Genomic DNA, 15,444 nt, shown 5'->3' on the forward strand with positions numbered 1-15,444 from the left:
AAAGGGTAAAATGACTATGAGCAAGATGAATGGTGATGTTGTTTAGCTTTCCAGTGACAGCTATTGTAAAAGGTTTAGGTTATTTATTTTCAGCCCACTGATTAAAACCTATCATATGGCAGGTAAAATTCTAAATAAAATTCCTTCAAAGTTGGTTTTGTAATTAAATAGCCCCAAATCACACATACATAAACATATATCTGTGCATATATAAATATATGTGTTATATGATTTTCACATGTAATTTCAGTTTGGCAAGGTAAATACTGGAGTTTTATTTAAGTCCATGTAAGTATAATCATTTCTTATGGGAAAACAAAACAGATATTCACAGTTTATATTGTTTCATTTTATTAGTGATGTATCTAATAATTTTATTACTTTTATTTTATAAAAGATATTCTCAAATTCAGTATTGTGTCTATTCAGCAAGAAGACTGATTCATCTTTTATTTCTTGTAAGTCAGTGGAGACTTATAAAAGTACATAATAGTAAAATAAAAGAAACTTTTTATGTGAATTACAGGAAGACTTTGGTATCTTTAGAATAAATGTTATCCTCCATATTTAGAGTTATGTATAGTCATTTATGTTTTGTTTGAGTCCACTCTTCATTACTGTGGTTTATGTCAGAGAGAGGCATTTTGCAATAATATGTAAAGACTACCTCCACTTCCCTGTACTGTTTTAGTATAGTATTAAGCCTTTAAAACTGATAACTTAATAGTTATTATCTTTTCCAAACAAATTTTATGTAAGACATACGAATTTTAACATAAAATGAGGCTGGGGGTGAGGGTAATGGTATCCAACTCATGATTTAAGTTAAACTGAAAACATGATGGTATATAATCAAATATAAATGTAAATGCCATCCCAAAGCTATATGTAACTACTTTATTATCAACTTGTTTAAATTTTTTATTGACCCATTGTGTGTGTGTATGTGTGTGTGTGTGTGTGTGTGTGTGTGTGTGTGTGTGTGTGTGTGTTGTGATCCATGTATATTTGGTGTTATACCACATGTCTGTGAAGGTTAGAAGGCAACTCTTGGTTAGATTTAGAGCAATATACTTGTAATTTCTTATGTGGAGTGGACCTTAAATCCAATCATAAAAGAAACTGGTTGTTCCCATTATAAATAATATTTTAAAAAATATAAAATTCAATTATTTTATATAAAAGCTAAAACATGCTTCATTTCTTTTTTAGTGACTATCATTGCTATTATTTTTGAAGGATTATTATTTATAGTATGGAAATATGAATAAAATTGCTTTATAATCTTATATTGTATGATCCTTTGTAGTGCAGACACATTTTTACAGATGAAAAATTGTGACTCACTTGGTTTAAGTTCTTATCAATTAAAATTTGAGTCACAGTTTAAAACAAACTGTAAACTAAAGAAGAAAAAAATTCACATTATTCCCCTTAAAGAACTTTGGTACAATCCACTCGGTATAAAATGGAATCAATTCAGTACTTCTACCAAGAATAGATATCCAAAAATTAATCTCTCAATATAGGAACTACAAACAGGAGATTTTATTCAAAACTGACATGGAATTAGCCAGAAAATTAGTACCATACTGCACTGGGTAGTTGACAGTGATTTCTCTGTGGCATACTGTCATAAATGAGACACAGAGATGCACAGGCAAATTGACAAATACAGCTTTTAGTTTATGTTGCCCTGATTATTACTCAACATAAAACTTTAAATTCTATTTAATATGTAGATAGTTTTGAGCATAAAGTAAAGATTATTAACAGGCTGTGAAAAGATATTATGAACAAATAGAATTAGCCAAAGTTACACTTCAAGGCTCCAACCATGGGTTTTAACTGAAAGACACATATTGATCATCACGGCCACATGACAAAACAGAATTCAAGGTTGTTTGTGTTTGATACAGAACCTCAATATGGGCTATAAGAGAAATAATGAGATACAAAGAATCTATCAGAAAGATAATGGAATATTTTAATAATAAGTTAGTAAAGTGCTTTTTTTCTTACATGTAGTACTTTTCTGTAGGTTCTTGGCTCTTGTGGTCTTTATGTAGTTAAAAGAATCTGGGTCAGTGTCCACTCCTTTTCCTTAATGATTCAGAGTAAATAAAGCATGAACTTAACAAAATGAAACAAGCAAGCTGGTGCAGCATGCCTGTAACTCCAGCACTTCTGGTGGAGACAGCATCTTGGAGGATATGGTAAAGCTTTCAGAGTGAATTCAAGTCTCAGTGAATTCAAGTTTCAAATAAGAAAGCAAATAAACAATGAACAAGTAATTTATGGAAGTCTATTTTAGATGGTGTGTAAAACATTGGTTTATGTTTACTTATTTTCTCTCATTTGGATAGGAAGCATAAACATGAGCAAATGAATAGCACTTAGGAATTAAAAACAAGTAAAAGACTGAGTATTAGAACTGATGTTAAGGGTATAAATAAGGATGTTTATGTTCCCATTTTGCATTAATTTACCATAAGTCTAAGAACACAGTAATACTGAATAAAAGTGATTAAATACTTAAAATATTGTATGTTTATTGTTACACCAATATCTCCCAGTAAAAACTCTCAATCCAGGAAATTATTAATTCACATACCCAGTTTAGCATAGAAAATACAGTTTAAAATTGTCCCTTACTCTAGAAGGATATAATTAATGATTAATATCAATTAAATAAAATGTTATAGGTTTCTATCATGAATTACATATTAAACCACATGAAATACAAATAGGAGTAAAATGTATAGTGTCATACATAATAAAATATTTTATTAGTGATATGAAAATTTATAGAGCACATTTTGATCAAATTATCACACTTTGCCCAACTTTTCCCATTCTGACCCCTTTTCCCTATCCATTCAATTTTTTCCTTGTATATTTTAAAACACACCAAGTCCAAATTTTTTGTCCAAATATTCTTGAATTTGTGGTCTTCCTCTGGAGAGCTGTTCACTTATTGAAGGCTATGCACATAGAGAGAACTGACTGTTCCTTTTCCCAGCAGCTTATGTGTGCCAGTACCACCTTATGTAGGGGTGGAACTTCTTGCCCATCTCCCATCCCCATTTTGAAATTTGGTCTGTCCTATGTTTGCCCAGGTCTATTCATGATGCCCCAGCTATTATGAGTTCATATATACAGCTGCCCAGATTAGTGCCGAAGGTACTGTTACCTTGCAGACATCCACTACTTCTGACTCTTACACTTTTCTCATTTCCTCATTTCAATGATCCTTAAATCCTTGGAGGAAGGTATGCAGTATCTATATTCCATTAAGGCTGAAAATCTACACTCTTTTATGCTCTGTACCTTGGTCAACTGTTTATTATTTTTTGGTGCTAATCACCATTTACTGTGAGTAGAAACTTTTCTGATAATGGTTGAGAGATGCACTAATATATGAGTACATTGATATGTCATTATGAATCAACTTAATACTGTGTCTATTGTGCAGAGTAATACTAATAAGTTCTCCCTTAAGGCTTATCACCTGTCTAACCATTGGTGCTTTAAAAATGACTGAGGACTGAAGAGCATTTACTGCTCTTGCAGAGGACCAGTGTATGGTTTCTAGAACCCACATGGTGGATCACAACTGTAATTTTAATTTCAATGGATCCAATAAATTTGTTGGCTTCTGAGGATATGTAATATACATGGTGCTCATATATACATGCAAGAAAACCTAAATATACACAAATAAATAGGTATAAATGCATTTTAAGGCTATATATATATATATATATATATATATATATATATATATATATATAAGAACATTGCATATATTGTATATACAATATATATACAAGAATATATTGTTAATGTAAAAAATGTGCTACATATAGAAGGATCTGTTTTAAAGACAGATACATCTTTATCTGATAATCTATGCTGAAAAAAGTATCATTATTCTTCTAAGAAAGTGAATTAAATCCCAAGTGTCTACTTTTCATCACTCAGAGAAAGGTGCCTGACATGATGTTTTTGTGTATTAGACACAAGGGAAAATGCTTTAGAGATGGTAAAAGAAAAAGAAGTCAACAGGAACAAAATAAAGATTTCTTGAAGTTGGATTTTGCAGGCTCAAATTTATTAGGGACCAAAAAAAGAAAAAAGAAAAAAATATGTTGGTATAATTTAACAAATTAATTCACTTAGAGTTGACAAATGCTTATTAGGCAAATTACATCAGGAGGAGAAGAGGGGAAGTGGAAAAATTAAGTAGAGGAGGAAGTCTCAACATGAAAAATAATTGATAGACTTGGGTTAGGAATTGATCTCTGGAAGTGGAATAAGGGGAACACTCCTTCACTGATGGTTCAAGTAAAAACTTGTACAGCCACTTTGGAAATCAGTACAATAGTTTCTCAGAAAATTGGGAATTAATCTTACTCATGACCCAGCAATACTACTTTTCAGTATATATCCAAAGGATGCTCAATCATACCACAAGGAGACTTTCTCAACTATATTCATAGCAGCATTATTCATAATAGGCAGAAACTGGAAACAACCTAGATACCCTTCAGCCAAAGAATGGATAAAGAAAATGTGGTGCATTTATGCAATGGAGTGCTGTAGATGATTTATTGGTAAATAAAACACTGATTGGTCAGTAGCCAGGCAGGAAGTATAGGTGGGACTAAGAGAGAGGAGAATTGGGAGAACAGGAGGAGGAGGAGAGACTGCCAGCTGCCTCCATGACAAGCAATATGTAAAGACACCAGTAAGCCACAAACCACGTGGCAAAGTATAGATTTATAGAAATGGGCTAAATATAAGAGTAAGAGCTAGACAATGGTAGGCCTGAGCTAATGGCCAAGCAGTTTAAATAATATAAGTGTCTGTGTGTTTATTTTATAAATGGGTTGTTGGACTAACAGGGCATGGCAGAGGCTGGAGAGAAGCTCTCCAACTATAAATGGCGCCCAAAGTGTTGGCAAGAGTTTCCACCTAAAACCTGAGAAAAAAGGTTCTAAAACAGCTTCCTAGTTGCCTCTCTGAAGTTAGCGGGAGCCTGCTGGTTTGAGCTACTATGGTGTGTTCCTGGCGTGTGCATCTGACCTGCAATGTGGCGGAAATGAGGAGTCTACAAGCGGCACTTTACTCTGCTGCATGGTGGATTTAGCCTTTGCTAGTTAAAAAAAAAAAAAAAAAAAAAGTTTCTGGGCTATGCACAACTTTGATAGAACTGCTCTGATAGTTGATGGTACACATGGCTCCAGACCCAGAGCTGGTGGTAAACTGTACCACCACCATGTTGGGAAGCTGAGGTAGGTGGAGCCAGCAGCCACAGTGGTGTTTCAGTCTTACAAAGATGGATATCACACAGAGAATATGGTTCATGTTTTCTTTGGGATTTTTAACTACAGAAAAAGATTTGATTGTAAAAGCTGTTGAGTTAAATAAATATGTAAATTTTAAAGGTACCTTGACTTCAAAATTTGGATATAAGGGTAAGTTGCTTTGGAAAAGAATCTCTGCTTTTGTTTCCACAGAAAGCCAGAGGCTATGGATTTGTTCCAGATTAAGATACATCAAGTTTGATCAGCCAAGACCACCTGAAAGGTCTCCGATGACACCATGGCCCAGATGATCCAACATCCACAATGGTTTCAAGGCAACTGGCTCAGAGGTTTACCCTCACGGACTACTCCATAATCCTAAAATTTCCTTTATGTCCCCATAAGATACAGCACTCCCCTCCAGCAGGAAGTAGTAAGAGAAACTATGCCCAATTTCCCAAAATTATCAAGCTGGCTTTGGAGATGGAATTGGCTCACTCATTCTCTAAACCCAGACACATTGCTAAAAGAAAAGGTGAAGAGATTTTTGTGTCCCAAATCAGAAGAGCCTTCTGGTGTGGGACAGAAAAAAACCAATATTTTTATTTAAATTAGGTTGATTATAAATGTGATCTCTTTCTAAAGAAGAAAAGGGGCTATGATATAGATATAATAGGATAAAAGGATAGATCAAGGAACTTACTTCTAGAGAGCAACAACTTGTTTAAAATGTTTTACATTGGTATAGATTTTAGTCTGTTGATACAAACTTAAAGTTAATTTTGTTATACTGTGTGTATATTTCTACTCGTGTTTAAAGTATTGTTTGTACAGCTCATTTAAAATTGTAATGGATAATTAAAAAGAGATTAATAATTAGTCATTTATGATAATCATACTTGTAGCCATGTTAGTTAAGTCTTCTAGGTATACACAGAGATATTTCAGATAGATAGGTAACCTTCAAATACTTCAAAGACCTACAGAATATGGCATTTAAAATATTTTTTAAAATTTAGACTTTCTGGAAAGTGAGGCATGTCTGCTACTGGCAGCACCAATTTACTTCAGAGAGGAGGATGGGCATTGAAGTTTATCTTCATCTTGGCAAAAATAGCCATTTGGGCAAGCAACTATTCTTACCTGGACTGCCTGATCAACTGGACATGTAGAAAGGTGACCCCTGAATTTTGCTTGACAAAATGGTCCTTCAGGTTCCTTCTTTGCAGAGGAAACTGCCAGACATTCTACAGAACACTGAGAGAAGTGACCAAGAGACTCTCCCCTGTGGACTGAAGACAAATGCCCCAACTTTACAAAGGAAGATTAAGTGACTGTCCAGGCTGCCAGCTGTCTCTGTCTACCCTGCAAAATTCCTGAAAGTTGCTTGTATCCTTCTCCCAGTTCTCATGTAATATTATATCCTTCTGAGGTCTTTGATGTGGTTGAAGACTAGATAGTTATAATTTCCTCAGTTATGATACAAGATAAGTTAGATATAAAACCTTAGACTCACAAATATAAGATAGATAGGATATCCTCTTTAATATTGTAAGTAACTGTAATTCTTGCTTGATAATTGTTTTGTTGTCTGTAATTTTACTATATAAAAGTTAAAGCCTTGCCTTTTGAAAAAGAAAAAAGAAAAGGAGAAGTGCTGTGGATGATTTATTGGTAAATAAAACACTGATTTGTCAGTAGCCAGGCAGGAAATATAGGTGGGACTAAGAGAGAGGAGAATTGGGAGAACAGGAAGGCAGGAGGAGAGACTGTCAGCTGCCGCCATGACAAGCAATATGTAAAGACACCAGTAAGCCACAAACCACGTGGCAAAGTATAGATTTATAGAAATGGGCTAAATATAAGAGTAAGAGCTAGACAGTGGTAGGCCTGAGCTAATGGCCAAGCAGTTTAAATAATATAAATGTCTGTGTGTTTATTTTACAAATGGGTTGTTGGACTAACAGGGCATGGCAGGCGCTGGAGAGAAGCTCCTCAACTACAATGGAGTATTACTCAGGAGAGAAAAACAATTACGTTGTGAAATTTGCAGACAAATGAATGTAACTAGAAAGAAATTTTCCTGAATGAGGTAACCCAGACACAGAAATACAAACACAGTATGTATTCACTTATAAGTGGATAATAGATGTAAAGAAAATGATAACCAGACTACAATCCATAGCCTCAGAGAAGCTACATAACAAGGAGGACCATAAGAGGGATGCATGGTTCACCCAGGGAAGGGGAAATAAATAAGATCTCTTGGGTAAACTGGGGGTGCAGGGAGCATGTAGAAGAGAGGGTATGGAGGATGGGAAGATGAGCATTCAGGATGGCCAACTTGGGGGAGGGATGGAGAGAGAGAGCAATGAAAGAAATATCTTGCTATAGGGACCATTATGGCATTAGGGAGGAACTCCCTGGAATTTACAAGGATGATCCCAGATAAGACTATTAGCAATAGTGGAGAGGGTGCCAGAGCCAGCTTTCTCCTATATTCAGATTGGTGACTACCCCAATTTCATCATGGAACCTTCATCTAGTAACTGATGGAAGCAGATACAGAGATCCACAGCCAAGAACTAGACTGAGATCTGGGAGTCAAATTGAAGAGAGAGAGGAGGGATTATATGAATAAGAGGGGACAAGATCATGACAGCTGATCTGAACTAGTGGGTACTCATACTCTAGACTGACAGCTAGGGAGCCTGCATGGGACCAACCCAAGCCCTCTGCATGTGGGCGATAGTTTTGTAGTTTGGTCTGTTTGTGGCCCTTAGCAGTGTGAGCAAGGTCTGTCCCTGGTAAATGAGCTAGATTTTCAAAACCTGTTCTCTGTGATGGAAGCCTTGCTCAGCCTTGCTCAGCAGGGTGAGGGAGGACCTTGGTATGTCATGCTTTGTTGATTTCTATGGGAGGCCTTACTGTAGCCAGAGTTTTCTCTCCGGGTCCCGCCAAGCCCTGGCAGTCCCATAGCCCACTCATAAAATAAACACACATACACTGATATTATTATTTAAACTGCTTGGCCATTAGCTCAGGCCAATCACTGTCTAGCTCTTACTCTTATACTCAGCCCGTTTCTGTTAATCTACATGTCGCCACGTGTTTCATGGTTTTACCTGCTGCCTTTACATGATGCTCCCTGGATGGCAGGCTGGCATCTCCTCCTCTCTGCCTTCCTGTTCTCTCAATTCTCCACTCTGCTAGTCCTGCCTATACTTCCTGCCTGGCTACTGGAATCTATCCCTTCACTTGTAAGTTACCCCACAAAATAAACCTTAATTTCACCAATACCTTACCCTTTCTGAAGAGTGGATGAGAGGTAGAAATGAGGTGGGGGAGGAAATGGGTTCAAAGGAGGAAGGGGAATCTGTGGCTGGTATGTAAAATTAAAACAGACAAACAACAACAAAAAAGATGAATTGCCACTGGAAACAACTGGCCAAGTGTAAGTTTTGTAAATCTCAAATTGTTTTAAACATGTATCATCACCCAGGGCCCTGTGAGCCCAGAGACAAAATAAACAAATGAGGTGATTGTCCTTTCATTGGGACTGGTGTTCTGGATCATGGTTTAGACCTATTGTGGACAAACAAAGAGAAGTTCAGAACTTTGCTGCACATGGACTTTGAAAAGAGCAGCAGAAAGTCACAGAAACACCTTCCACACTATTCGACTGAATGTTTAACCAAGCATTTATAATCTGAAAAATTTATTTTAAAAAATAGGTGAATAATAACCAAATTGTGGTAAACAGAACAAACTCCAGCTATTACACTTAAAGGGTATGATGACTTTGGAGTATGGATTAGTTATAGCAGGACAGAGCTGTATATGTGATTAACACTGCACTAAATAGACCACATGACCATAGGTGATTAATAGGTACATTTGTGTCTCAGAAAAACAATGTGGTCGTCAGTTTACTTGTCAAATGAACAGAAGCTATCTCACCTGCTAAACAAGTCTTAATGAGAGATTGTGTGGCTCATGTTGGCATGTCTGGAAGGCTGCCTCGGTTTTGTTAATGGGTGTAGGAAGACGCAGGTCACTATAGACAGCCATCCCTTTGCTTCTGGTCCTATGCTGTTTAGAAGTGGAGAAACTTAACTGAGTAGCAAGTATGTAGGTATTCATTTATCTGCTCTTAACTGTGGATGGCACATGGCTAACTCTTTGAAGTTCCTTCCTCCTTTACTTCCCAGCTATGACAGACTGTAACCTGGAATTGTGAGCTAAAATAAACTTTCATAAGTTTCTTTTTGTGAGGGCTTTAGATCACAGAAAAAGAATAAAGTAGGGCAGCCAGCGTTCCTTCTTCATCAAGGAATCAGAAGACGTACTTTGAGTTTACATTGTCATTCTTTGTTCACACATCATAGTTATTTTTTCCAATGCTCAAAGAAACAAGCAGTCAAGTACATATTATTTGTCTTTCTTTAAGTTTTCTGATGGTTATTGCCTTGTCATCTGATGGATGAATTTGTTAAAAAAAAATACCAATTAACTACATGATACTATAGAAACACCTAGAACGTCCTTTATCAATGGAGACAGGTTTTTAATACATTTAACCCAATCATGTCAGCCAGTAAATTCTAGAAACAGAAGAACAAACTCATCCATCTGCTTTCAGTGTTTTTTCCCTGAGGATTATTTTGAGTATTAATATGTGTTTCAGATTAGAGGCTAAGCTGCTTCCAAGAAAAATGGCAGTTACTGAATGGCACATCATTTTATGGAGTCTAGTGAGAAACCTTCATTAAAAACAGAACTCTTCTGGGCGGTGGTGGCATATGCCTTTAATCCCAGCACTCGGGAGTCAGAGCCAGGTGGATCTCTGTGAGTTCGAGGCCAGCCTGGGCTACAGAGCAAGATGCAGGAAAGGCGCAAAGCTACACAGGGAAACCCTGTCTGGAACAAACAAACAAACAAACAAACAAAAAAAACAAAACAAAACAAAACAAAAAAACAACACGAACAAAAAAAAACAGAACTCTGTCTAAACATTGTGTTCTCATAACTGAGTTCTTACTTGGTCACCATCCTTTATTGCTCTAGCTTGGATGAGATGCTAGACTCATAATATCTTGACAGGTGGACCGCCAACATTATATGATGACACTGGGATTGATCTCTTTTAGATGTCTGTACCATTGGCTGCAAAAGTCATGACTTCTGTTTTTTAAATGCCTGAAACACTGCATAGTCATAGCCACCATTGGGAATGATGGGTGCTTTAGGCTGAGAAATTTTCTAGGAAGGGACTCAGTTGAACACTGCCAGATACCTGCATATTCATCACTCATATGTGAATCCTTCAGGCTGACAGAAGACAGAGAGGACTGAGGGAGAACACCAGACTATTTAGAAAATAAAGCAAGAAGATAAATCTTTGCACTTTTGTTATGAAGTCTGAAAATGCATCATGTGACATAAAGGTTACAGGAAACAGTCTGCAGTGGAATGCTATGTTTTCTTGTCTATCAATTATCTGGTTAATGGAATGAAGGAGGAGATCCAGAGAAACCAAAAACCCTTTGCCAAAATTTAACACTGGTGAATGAGTAAGAACTACAGAACCTTAAAAAAGAAGGAGGTTCATTTCAATAAGACAAGTCATTTATCTGGGATCTCAAAAAAAAAAAAAAAAAGATGATTGTCATGGCTATTCTTGGTTGTCAAATTGACTACATCTGGAATCAACTAAAACCCAAGCATCTTGGAACACATGTGAGGAATTATTTTCTTTTCCTTTAAAAAATTGTAACAATTCTTTATTGATTATTTGGGAAATACACATAATATACCAAATCCTACTCACGTCTCAGTCCCTTCATATCTTCCCCTGCATATCACCCCTGCACTTTATATCTTCCCCTGCATCTCACCCCTGGAACATCTCCCACAAGACAATGGCCTAATTGAAAACAAAAATCCCTGCTTTTATCCTTCAATTTTTTAATACCTCTCCCTTCATCCTAGTGGTATTGGGATCTGTAGTGTGTCATGCAGCATACCCTTTTGTCCAATCAGTCCCACCCACAAATTGTTAGTTGCAATGAGTCATTGATTGGGGTCAAGGCCTCTGGCATACCATCAATACTGGACCCTCAGCAAAAACTCTTGGATAACCTGCTATTGTCCCAAGTCATGGAGATCCTACAGTTACTGTTTCACAAGACCAGTTCCTTCACAAACTCCAGCAGCTGACAAATGTGGTAGATGCTAGGGTTAGCCAACCCATGCCCAGGGTCTAAGTCTGGGTGGTAGTTTAACTGGTCAGTCTGGGCCACTGGGATCGTCCCCTCAGTCAAGGGGCAGAGCCAGCCCCCCTAGGCCTATGCCATAGGGCCAGCACTCCTCCTCTCATGGTAAGGGATAGGAGAATCTCTACCAAGTTTGGTGGCCAGCTCTCCCTTGGGAGTGAGCCAACTCCCCTGCTGCAGTGTCCAGAGAGGGGCAAGGCCAGCTACCCTGGGGTCAGTAAAGGGTGGAACTGGCTCAGCATAGCCCTTGGATTTCAATATATGAGGATTCTGTCACTACTTGTGGTAACACAGGCTATGGACATCATCATAGACCCCAGCTGCAGTAGGAGCATGGACCCAGACATGGCCTTTAGCAGCAGTTTTGTCCTGGATGTCACTGTGGCCGTGGTGGTAGCACAGGTCACCCAGCTCATTATAGCCACAGTTGAAGCAAGGCCCTCAGACACTAACATGATCTCAGGTGGCTGATCAGATAACAGACATCCTTAGAGCCCTAGTAACAGGAGACATGCACATCAACTCAGGTCCTGGTTGTTGCAGGACATAAGGCATTAGCTTCGGTCTGGATGATACCATAGGTCACCCAGATCAGCATGGCCCCAGTGATCATGCAGGCCTGTGGGCGATGTTAGTCCTCCTGAGCCATGTGGCATCAGGAAGTCCAGTGGGTGCCTGCCTTCAGGCTGCATGGACCAGGAAGACCCATACCATCTTTTGTCCTCCTGAGACACGTGGCAACTGGTAGGCCCATGGACACCTTCAAGACAGTGAGGTCTGGCTGCCCAGTGTTTTATCTTATGCCTTCCTGAGCCACAGAACTTAAAGAGTGCCAAAGGATGCCTTCTCACTGCCCAGACCTTGAGGACTAGTGGGTGTAATTTGCCCATCCGAGTTACATGGCATCATTCTAGCCCCTGGATACCTTCAGGCAGCCTAGATTGTAAGGTCGCAAGCAGCCCCTTGGGTGTCTTCTCCCCACTTGAGCCCCATAACATCAGACAGGCTCATAGATGTCTTCAGACGACCTCAACCCAGAGGATCCGTGCTGCCCTATGGGTGCATTTCCTCCTCTCGAGCCATGTGGCATCAGTTGGTTCTGTGGAAGTTTCAGGCAGCATGGACCTTGAGAACACAGGGTTTCCCATGGTTATTTACCACTTGCCCAGCAACAGGTGGGCCCATGGATGCCTTTAGGCAGCACAGACTATCCATGCTACCCTGTGTGTTACTTTTGTTCTCCTGAGCCAAGTGGCATCAGGTGGGTTGGTGGATGACTTAGGCCTCATGGAATATGAGAAAGAATGCATGCATCCCCATGGGTATCTTTCATGTTCCTGAGTCATGTAGCATCAAGAGGCCCAGTGGATGCTTTCAGGCAACTCCTTCCATGAGGTGGCAAGCTGCCCTGTGGGTTTCTTTCTTCTGCCTGAGCCAGGTTGTATCAGGTGGGCCCAGGGATGCCTTCAGGTAGCCATAAATATAAGGACCCATGCTGCCCTATGGGAGTCTCTAGGCATGAGCCATGTGGCATCAGTCAGGCATGTGGATGGCTTCAGGCATCCCAGATATGAGGACCTATGTTGCCCTGTTGGTGTCTTTCATTGTCTCGAGTAGCATGGCATTAGGTGGGCTGGTGGATACCTTCAGGCAGCCAGGCATAGAGGTTCCATGATGTTGCATGGGTTTCTGGATTATCTGTGGATGCCTTCAAGCAGTCAGGACCTTGAGGACCCAGGATGCCCTGTGTCTTTTGCCTGCCTGAACTGCCTCACTGAACTATGTGGCATCAGTTGGACCAGTGGATGAGATCAGGCAGCTTGGACTTTCAAGATCCATGATACCTTGTGGGTATTTTTTGCCCACCAGCGCTGCTGCATGGCTTCAGCCAAACCCATGCATGCCTTTAAGCAGTATGGAATATGAGGATCCATAGTGCAGCCCTATGGATGTCTTGCATCATCCTGAGCCACATGGCATCATGCATGCTGGTGGATACCTTTAGGCATCCCTGATCCTAAATTGCCATGTGGCATCACAGGTATCTTTCTTCCTCCTGAGTTCTGTGGCATCAGACAGATCCATGGATTCCTTCAGGCAGCCGGGACTATGAAAACATAGGTTGCCCCTGGGTGTCTTTTGCCCACAAGATTTGCATGGCATCAAGGGGGACCATGGATGCCATTAGGCAGCCCAGACCTTGAGGATCCATGGTGTCCTCTGGCTGTCTTTTGCTTGCCTGAGCCATGTCGATTCAGGCACACCCATGGATACCTTCAGGCATCCAGGACAGTGAGAATCCATGCTGCCATATGGATGTTTTTTGCCCACATAAACCACATGGCATCAGGCAGTGTAGTACATGCCCTCAGGCAGTATAGACTAAGGACCCATGTTGCCCATGGGTGTCTTTTATCCTTCTGATCTTCTTGCCATCAGGAAAGCCTGTGGATGCCTTCAGGTAGCCTGGACCACAAAGATACAGGCTATATCATAGGTGTCTTTTGCCTATCTGAGCCATGTGGCACCAGACAGGCCTGTGCATTTCTTCAGGCAGCCTAGAATGTGAGGATTCATTCTGTCCTGTGGGTATCTTGGCAGTCTAAGTTGCATGATGGAATTAAGAATGTCCATGGATGCCTTCAGGCAGCCAGCAATATGGGGATCTGTTGATTGCACTAATTGAGAATAAGACCACTACCACACTTAAAGCCAAATTTGAAGCAAGCTTTATTTAAATATTGGCCAGGTGGATGGACTCGGGCCAGACCTCTACCCAGGGTCCCAAGAAGTGGCCAAGAATCAAGTATTTCAAGGGCTTAAGAAGGAAAACATAAAGTTTGTTGCATTTCCTATCAGGTCCAATCAGGGGCAAGCATATATCCTGACTATTTCCTGCCTACATACCTTTCACCCACATGTGATCAAGGATATCCAGTGCATATGGGTCAAACAAACTTGTTTAAGCAGTTGAAAAACATGTGGCTTGTTATCTTCCATAAATAATAGCCTCCAGAATTTCAAGAACTATCTGTCCTTAGGCAAGGGGCTTGCAGATCAGAGACATTTTGTTTTATGGATCTCTTAGGCATAGTAATTAAAACTTAAAATGTAACTTTGGTTCTCACAGATCCCAGCTGCCCATTTGGTATCTTTCATCTGCTTGAGCCACACAGCATCAAGCGGGCCTGTGGATGCCTTCAGGCAGCCCAGACCATGAGGTCCCAGGCTGTCTCCTGGGTTTCTTTCTTCTGCCTGAACAGTGTGGCATCAGGAATGTTTGAGGATGCCTACAACAGCCAAGATTTTGAGTGATTATTTTTTCCTAATGAAATATTTTGAAGTGGAAAAAAAACCACATTTTTAATCCAGATCATTTGAGGTGGGAAGATCTACCTTTAATCCAGGTAGCACCTGCTGGCATCCTTTATAAAAATGAGAGAGGGAAGTATGTGGAAGTTTTTCTGTGTCCTGCCTCATCCTGTAGCCACTCAGACTCAAATAAACATATAGAGGCTTATACTATTTTTGAACTATGGCCATGGCAAGCTTCTCCCTAGCTAGCTCTTATATCTTAAATTAACCTATTTCTATAAATCTATACCTTGCCACGTGGCTTGTGGTTTACCAGTACTTTACATCTTGCTTCTTCTGGTGGCTAGAAGCATCTCTAGACTCAGCATTCCTCTTTCGAGAATTGTGCTCATCTGCTCAGCCCGTCTATACTTCCTGCCTACCTACTGGCCAATCAGTGTTTTATTAAACCAGTGTACAAAAGCATTATCCCACAGCAGGGGAAGCTTGCTCTCTGTCTGCTTGGTCTTGCTTTCTCTGACAAGTCTGTTCTTTCACTGGCATTA

This window comes from Onychomys torridus, chromosome 13, assembly GCF_903995425.1.
Source record: "Onychomys torridus chromosome 13, mOncTor1.1, whole genome shotgun sequence".
Classification (NCBI taxonomy): domain Eukaryota; kingdom Metazoa; phylum Chordata; class Mammalia; order Rodentia; family Cricetidae; genus Onychomys; species Onychomys torridus.